Source organism: Ostrea edulis, chromosome 4 (assembly GCF_947568905.1).
Source record: "Ostrea edulis chromosome 4, xbOstEdul1.1, whole genome shotgun sequence".
Taxonomy (NCBI): Eukaryota; Metazoa; Mollusca; class Bivalvia; order Ostreida; family Ostreidae; genus Ostrea; species Ostrea edulis.
In genome coordinates, this window is record NC_079167.1 from 53,802,046 (window position 1) to 53,810,558 (window position 8,513).

The 8,513-nt window shown below is 36.6% G+C and overlaps 1 long non-coding RNA gene across 1 annotated transcript; it reads right to left on the reverse strand.

Moving 5' to 3' along the window:
* Positions 1-1,865: 1,865 nt before the first annotated feature.
* On the reverse strand, positions 1,866-7,894 carry LOC130054207 (uncharacterized). The gene is made up of 2 exons (XR_008802489.1): positions 7,064-7,894; positions 1,866-4,096 (listed from the first exon to the last, which is right to left on the reverse strand). It is a non-coding gene; the product is annotated as an uncharacterized LOC130054207 (long non-coding RNA).
* Positions 7,895-8,513: the final 619 nt, after the last annotated feature.

Below are 8,513 nucleotides of genomic sequence, written 5' to 3' on the forward strand. Positions count from 1 at the left end.
CAATCAGGGGAGATGTCAGCGTCGTAAAAGTTTCCTGTATTGAATGCTTGTCTGGTCTCGGTTTTGCAGTTTATAGAAATCGGGAATCTAATCATATACACTGAGCATCTGGTTGGATATATTGCGTGCTCAATTCAAAATTTATCGATGATCATATACAAATTTGGATATACAAATAAGGGAATAATGATCGAAAATATACATCTGTTTAAAAATGCGGGTATTACATTTGCAATCCATAATAAACAGTTGATTACACAAAGACACATATAAAAGGAAATGTATAAACGAAAATATAGTTTTATTGTTTCTTTGGGAACCACATAATTATTTACGGTCTCTGTATGTCCATATTCATTGATTGAACAGGAGAGAGAGAGAGAGAGTCCTACTTCGATGTACAATATATCATTTCACAGAAGGAAAGAAAATTGATCAGTGATATAATGGTAAGCTTACAAGCATTAAAAAATTCCAGCTATTTAAAATTTTTTTATTGACAAATATTAAAAACTTACAGGAGTTGATGCTTATAATTGAATTCATCACAAATTAAAAAAATATATATATCAGTTTAAATTGTGCATGTAGAAAATACTGACTTTGTATGTTAGAATAACGGAAAAAAGTAAATTGTCAAAAAAGTGGGGAGAGCAGACCAGCCCAGCCTCCCTGCCCACCCCAAACCCCCTGTATACGTGCCTGAAACAACATATCAATTCGTGTTGAAAGAAATATCTGCATTTCATTAAATTCCAAAGGAGCTCGAATTTATGTGTTCCCCTATTAATTATTTTGTATGCAAGATTCGTTCCCGAATTTAGAATCATGCCTTCAGTCAGAGCAGAAATGAATTCATTTTGAAGTACATCTAGTTTGAATGCAAATGTGGGGTTCCTTCTTTTAATTTCATCAGACTCATTATAACCCCCTCCCACAAACTATGCAGCTTTGTTTTTATTGATATCTAAATCGGCATATGCATCCGGATATAAATTATATGTTTTTTCGTGATCATATAGATATCGATACTAGAAAATGTTTATACTCTTGCCTTTTGCATATCCTACTACTGCATTACAGTAGATTGACACTGTATCATATTAAATAAAACCTCAACACGAATTTTACTGATTTATGAATACGTGTACTAACATCTTATCGAATAGCTGCAGAACTGCAGCTCTCTGAAAAAATATTTTGTTCCGTCAAAATATTTTTTCAGAGAGCTACAGTTCTGCAGCTACTTATCGAATACATTTGAATTTGAAATTTGGACGTACAGCGGTATGTCTATTTTCAGAATAAATCCATTGCGCCAGATCTACGAAATGAAAATAATCATTATGGCATGTTACGGAAACGTTAAAATACACATATGCTATAGTCCTGCAATGCATGCATGCGATTTTTCTGAATACATGTATCTATGTATTCGTGAATGAAGTTCCTACGCTTAAAACTATCTTGGCCTTTATGCATTTTGTTTTGTGATCTTGTTTTACCATTCCTTACACTGTGTAAATGAAGAAAAATTTGTTAAAGGGTGCAATTCTACACCATACAATTAGTATGCATGCATGTGTTGAAAAGCAAAATGTACATGTAATAACCAGACATGTATCGTCATTTTTCATGGGGGGTGGGGGTTGTTACAAGGGGAAGAAAAAAATGGAAAATTGGATTCTTAAAAATTTCTTGCCATTCAAAATAATAATTAAAAAAGATGAACGAAAACAGCAATAAAATAAAACAAAAAAAACCCCAAACAAACCCCGTTATTTTGTGACAGTTTCAATATAAACAACGACAGAACACATTGATCAAAAACACCCTTAAAGTTGATAACAATTGAATAAGCAAAATTGTGTTTTGGCGTGTTTGTCATGGCCATGCATTTAATAGAAATAAAATACATCAGGAAAATACAAATAATGAACAAATGTATGCGCCGATGAGAAATATTTGGCAGCATAAACATTCAGCAATAGAAGTACCATCTTGATCCAGGGGGCCTGGAAAAAACAGTACCCCCAGGAGACAGCAATCTATGCAAAATTATGCTCATCGTCAATCACCAAACATAGGAGACACACATGGGACCCTTAATCTCCAAACACCGTTCTGGAACTCTTTCAACACCGCAGGAGCCAAGAGATCCAAGCCATGACGCTGAAAAGAGAAATTAACAAACCGAAAGCGACAACCGGAACTATAACTACATTACTAAAGTACAATATTTCTTAGATTAAAAAGAGGAGGCTTGTGGTGAAATGGAACATTAACTACATTGTATTCAGAACTGAAGAATGCCAATAACTTAGTTTAACTAGATATACTAAAGTTTCGGTAATGGGGGGGGGGGGGGGGGGGGGGGAGAGGGGGATTCAAAAAATAATTGTGCGTCTGCACCTTTCAAACTACGAAATGGAAAGGAATAATCTAAAAGACATGCGCAGATTAAAGGAAGAGAAAGCTAGTATACCTACTGAACCCGATTTAAATTAATTAAAACAGTAAGAATTTAAATAGAGCTTTGAATATGACCTGCACAAAATAACCAGGTTTATCCACATTGGATAAACCCCGTTATTTTGTGACAGTTTCAAATATAAACAACGACAGAACACATTGATCAAAAACACCCTTAAAGTTGATAACAATTGAATAAGCAAAATTGTGTTTTGGCGTGTTTGTCATGGCCATGCATTTAATAGAAATAAAATACATCAGGAAAATACAAATAATGAACAAATGTATGCGCCGATGAGAAATATTTGGCAGCATAAACATTCAGCAATAGAAGTACCATCTTGATCCAGGGGGCCTGGAAAAAACAGTACCCCCAGGAGACAGCAATCTATGCAAAATTATGCCAAATGGGTCACGGGACGTCGTCCCAAGATCCATCCGCCACAACCAAGGTGGGCGGCAATTTTGCAGCCCCGAAACAAATACATAACTACTTTGGATACAGATGGTATCAATAATATATATAAATACGGAAACACAGCTGGTGCTTCCATACTAAATTTGAAAAGCAGATAATTTTGGTACAGATGGTACCACTCCATATGTAGATTTTGGTACAGATGGTACCCCTTTATGCATACAGATATATTTTGGTACAGATGGTACCCCTTTATACATACAGATATATTTTGGTACAGTACCCCTCTATACATATAGATATATTTTGGTACAGATGGTACCCCTTTATACATATAGATATATTTTGGTACAGATGGTACCCCTTTATACATATACACTGTAGATATATTTTGGTACAGATGGTACCCCTCTATACATATAGATATATTTTGGTACAGATGGTACCCCTTTATACATACAGATATATTTTGGTACAGTACCCCTCTATACATATAGATATATTTTGGTACAGATGGTACCTCTCTATACATATAGATATATTTTGGTACAGACGGTACCCCTTTATACATATAGATATATTTTGGTACAGATGGTACCCCTCTACACATATAGATATATTTTGGTACAGTACCCCTCTATACATATAGATATATTTTGGTACAGACGGTACCCCTTTATACATATAGATATATTTTGGTACAGATGGTACCCCTCTATATATAAGAATATATTTTGGTACATATGGTACCTCACTCTCTCTCTCTCTCTCTATATATAAAAGGATATATATGAAAGCGCAGATAATGCTTCAGAACACTGAAGTACAGATGGTAGCACACTGAGTAATTTGTCTGACTCCACAATTGATGAAAAACATTAAATTTCTATTTTGCCAATGCAATTTGAATGATAAACTGCACTTGCAAAATGACACACGACAAGCATTGACGATGAAAAAGATGAATTCCACCCCATTCAACTACAATTTGAAGATACTGTCCGGGGGTTGATTTTTTATATCAGGAGAATGTAGGTAAAGAAATGTTACACTAATAGTGATGCAATGCACTGAAGAATGTATTGATAACGTGATATATACGAACCCCATCCTGCCTGGATAAAGCCCTTTGCTGTGCATTAATGTCTGGGTAACTAATAGATGCCTCCTTGATATAGAAGAAGCATATGGTACCTCACTCTCTCTCTATATATAAAAGGATATATATGAAAGCGCAGATAACGCTTCAGAACACCGAAGCACAGATGGTACCACACCGAGTGATTTGCCTGACTGCACAATTGATGAAAAACATTAAATTTCCACTTTGCCAATGCAATCCGGATGACAAACTGCACTTGCAAAATGACACACGACAAGCATTGACAATGAAAAAGATGAATTCCACCCCAATCAACTACAATCCGAAGACACCGTCCCGGGGCCGACTTCCAACATCAGGGGAATGCAGGCAAAGAAACGCCACACCAACAGCGACACAATGCACCGATGAACGTATTGATAACGTGATTTATAAGAACCACATCCTGCCTGAGTAAAGCCTTTTGCAATGCACTAATGTCTCAGTAACTAATAGTTGCCTCCTTTGATATAGAAGCAGGTTGCCCCCCCCCCCCCCCCCCCTACCCGAAATGAATGGGAGTGAAGAGTCAGATGACTGAATATGTTAAATTGGTATTGGGTTAAGGGTTTTGAGTTCAGGCGTGAAAAGAAAAACATTTTCTGCATATGTTTAGCTAAAGCAGAACAATTCTGCAAACTTAAAACACCAATGCTCAGGACTTGAAACTGACTTTCTATAATTTCAACCAGTCCGCAGAAATATTTACCAGTCCACCAGTTTTCCAGAAATAATTGAACATATTTCATTAATGTTTAACGGGAATCTTGGCCACAGGAACCCAGATTCTGTTGTAAGGGTCACAACGACCAAAAATTCTATAACCAGAACCGGTATATCAGGGACAATTACTCGCGTGATTAAATGCCCTGCTAGTGTAACACTGGCTCTAGTAAAATTCAACCCAGATATCGTTATTTCTGAACTATGGTCAACACATCCGAATGAAAACACCAGTAATTTACAACTTATGAATGATTTAGGATTGATTAATATTGTAAATGATGGCAAATAACAAATTGAATAAGAAAATAACAAAGTGTGAAATAGAATGAAAGTTGAAATGAATCAACAAAATGAAGTGTTTGTAAGGGAGGTAAGAAAATGTGACGGAATGAAAATATCTGAATATGTCCCTACTGATTTCGAAAAAGAACGAGCTACATCCTGATCTGCGTAGAGTATAACTTTTAAAGATAAACTATACAAAAATGATTGACCCTGAAAAATATATACACCAAGTATAAAACCTCCTACTACTGTCTACAACACCTTGAAACAGGACTTGGAAAGGAAAAGCCTATAACAACAAACCACATACTAACTCCCAGTATTATCCTAACAAAATAACACCCAAAGTCTGCAGTAAAACATTAAGGTTTTTTGCAGTTCCTAACACCTATTCTTACAAATTTATACTTATTTCATGCTAGTGACTACATGTATATTCAGAGCTTTAATGCCTTGGTGCTTTTGTTGCTCAGAATAAGAGAAAAGGATCTAAAAAAAAAAAACAACAAAAAAACAACAAAAAACATGCGGAATGTGTCTATCTAAACATGAAAGTACTAAAAATATAAATGACTCACTGGTAATAAGTAAATGAACTTGAAATGTAATAAGAAATTGATTTTACAACAATCAGGGCTTGAAATAAATGCACTTGTGTAATACAAAAAAAAAAATATAAAAAAAAAATCAGATCCGCCACAAATATTATTAAATTGAAATACATGTACATAGTTTAACTCAACATGCCTCAGACAATATTATAATATTTAAGCGAGATTGATACTAATCGGGTTCACCTGATATTTACAGAGGAATGTCAAATGCGCGTTTAAGATTCAGAAGTATATTTCCCAGAATAAGGATTTAAAAAATGGACCAGACCCGTCGGACTGACTGGAACCAATGTCATCGAGTTCGTCACACTTCTAACCAGTCATGTACTGACGGGTATATTTTAATTTCGAGTCCTGATGCTGTATGATTTGATCTTCAGACCTGTACAACTGCCCCAAAACCAGATTGGTCAGTTTTTGAAGTTGATATAAAAACTGAATAGTATCTCAAGATGCAGTAACATGATCAACATCTAATCGGACTTATCCCACCGCCTCGCTCACTGTAACTCATGTAAAAATTGCCCTTGTAAAGCAGACTAAAACTCTAAGCTGAACAACACCAATGAGGCAACAAATTAATAATTTTTGACAACAAACACAATGAAATGGGCTTTGTAATATCATGAGATAATTAGATTTATTACACCCCGCCGTTAATTTCTTCCGCTGAATTAGCATTATCCTTGAGACATTTGAATAATGGATGGAAAGCATTGGACTTGATACAGCCATGGAAAAATTTACAATTTGGCTTGTTGCAAATGCAAGGTGAAGATAACGAACAGTGATCAATCTCATAACCTATAAGCATTTAGCAATACAAAATAGATAACTGTGCAAACACGGACCCCTGGACACATAAGCATAACATTTGCGCTGTACTTGTGACAAAATCCTAAATTTGTAAAAGGGGGTGATTGGATGTAAATCATCCACAATTCCGCATCAACTGATGCCCAGCATAATGAAGTATTGTACGATTTTTTCAGCCGGAAGTGGGAACTGAATGTCATATTCCAACCAATTACCTCTGAATTTTTCAGCCCCCCCCCCTCTCGATCAGTGTCATATATATCTAAACAGAGGGATTCCTTGAGACTTGTATTTTGATAAGTATACTGAAACAAATATAGAAAAGGCATACAGCCATGTGAAATTTGGGGGGGGGGGGGGGGTTACCTGGAAAATACCATCCTTTTTTCTTTTCTTTTTTTTTTTTGATTTTGCTGAGTTGCAATAGGGAAAAAAAAAATCATGAGATAATAGGGTTGGAAAATTTACAAAGTGATTATTAAATATTTTTCTCCTGTGTTTTGTGGCACATGAGCAGCAAGTGGAGAAGCGCAGCGCAGCTACACTAAAAAGGATTCGACAAGTTACCAAAAGGGTCATAATTGACCTTACCTGCAAGTATTTGTACCCGAATCCTCGAACGTTAAGGCAGTCGATATAGAGCTATAGCCTCGAAACGGGCTGAATCACGACCAGTGCCTCAGCTCCGTCTGCATTGTAGTCTGCGTCACCGCCGGTGCTGTATATATAGGCCGATTTGGTAACAACAATGGTGTCGCACTCTGCATAACCACCAGAACTGCGCCTTGAAACATTGCCGGTCTCGAACCCTGCATCACCCCGGAGCTGCATCTTCAGTCTCATCAGCTATCAGGTTGCAATATGGCGGCGTTGGCACGAGTCACAGTAGCTGCTACTCGCCGCTTTCTAGGACGGTAATTTACAGCCTAATTTACTGCTTTTGTCCTGTAATACAGACTCTTTTCTTTTGTTTTCCTCGCTGCCCGGAGCATCTCTGTCTTAACTGACCAAAACTCGCAGGATTACTACAGATTACAATTCAAAAAATAATTATGCGTCTGCACCTTTCAAACTACGAAATGGAAAGGAATAATCTAAAAGACATGCGCAGATTAAAGGAAGTGAAAGCTAGTATACCTACTGAACCCGATTTAAATTAATTAAAACAGTAAGAATTTAAATAGAGCTTTGAATATGACCTGCACAAAATAACCAGGTTTATCCACATTGGATAAACCCCAATGTTTTATCCGATGTTCAAAGTCCTAATGTGGGGGTGAAGGGTTAAAAGAGTCTTTTACTTTGACTGTCTCAATGATTTCGCCCTACACTTCATTTTCTTCCATCGTTGGGAGTGGGATGGGGTGGTTAGAGTCCTCTACTATGAGTGCCTCACAATATCTTCATTTTCTTAATTGGTGGTGGTGTGTCTTCTACTATTATATCAGAACTTTCAAGCTGGGGTCAAGTTTGGGGGGTGGGAGGGGATTGTCACCCAATATATTTTTTACTTGCGTTACAAAATAACGGCCTCTCATTTCTGTCGGCGCTGGTTCGAAACCCGCTCGCGGCGGTAAGTGAGAAAGTTTCCCAGTTTACTTTCGGAAGGTCGGTGGTCTCTTCCCAGGTACATTGTATCTGGTTTCTCTCTTCCACCAACAAAAACTGGGCGCCACCAGATAACTGAAAAATTGTTGAGTGTGGCGGAAAACATAAAAAAAACAAACAAGCAAAATAACAAACAAAAAAATGGATATTGTTATCAAAGGTGGAGGACAGACACTCTTGTCCCCTCCCCTTGATTCCATGTACCTTTGTACTTGACCTTTGTATTTTGGAGAGGGCCTACAAAGGCTATGCCTGTTGCCCAATCCTGTTGAGTTTCTCAATAAAATATGTTTAAATTAAAAAAAAAAAAATTCTATGTGCTTGATAACTACGCATATGATAAACTCAATTATTACATTTTGCATTACTACAATTTGCGTCGAGTTCAACGCAGAATGTAATAAAGCAAAATGGCATAGATATATAAGATCTA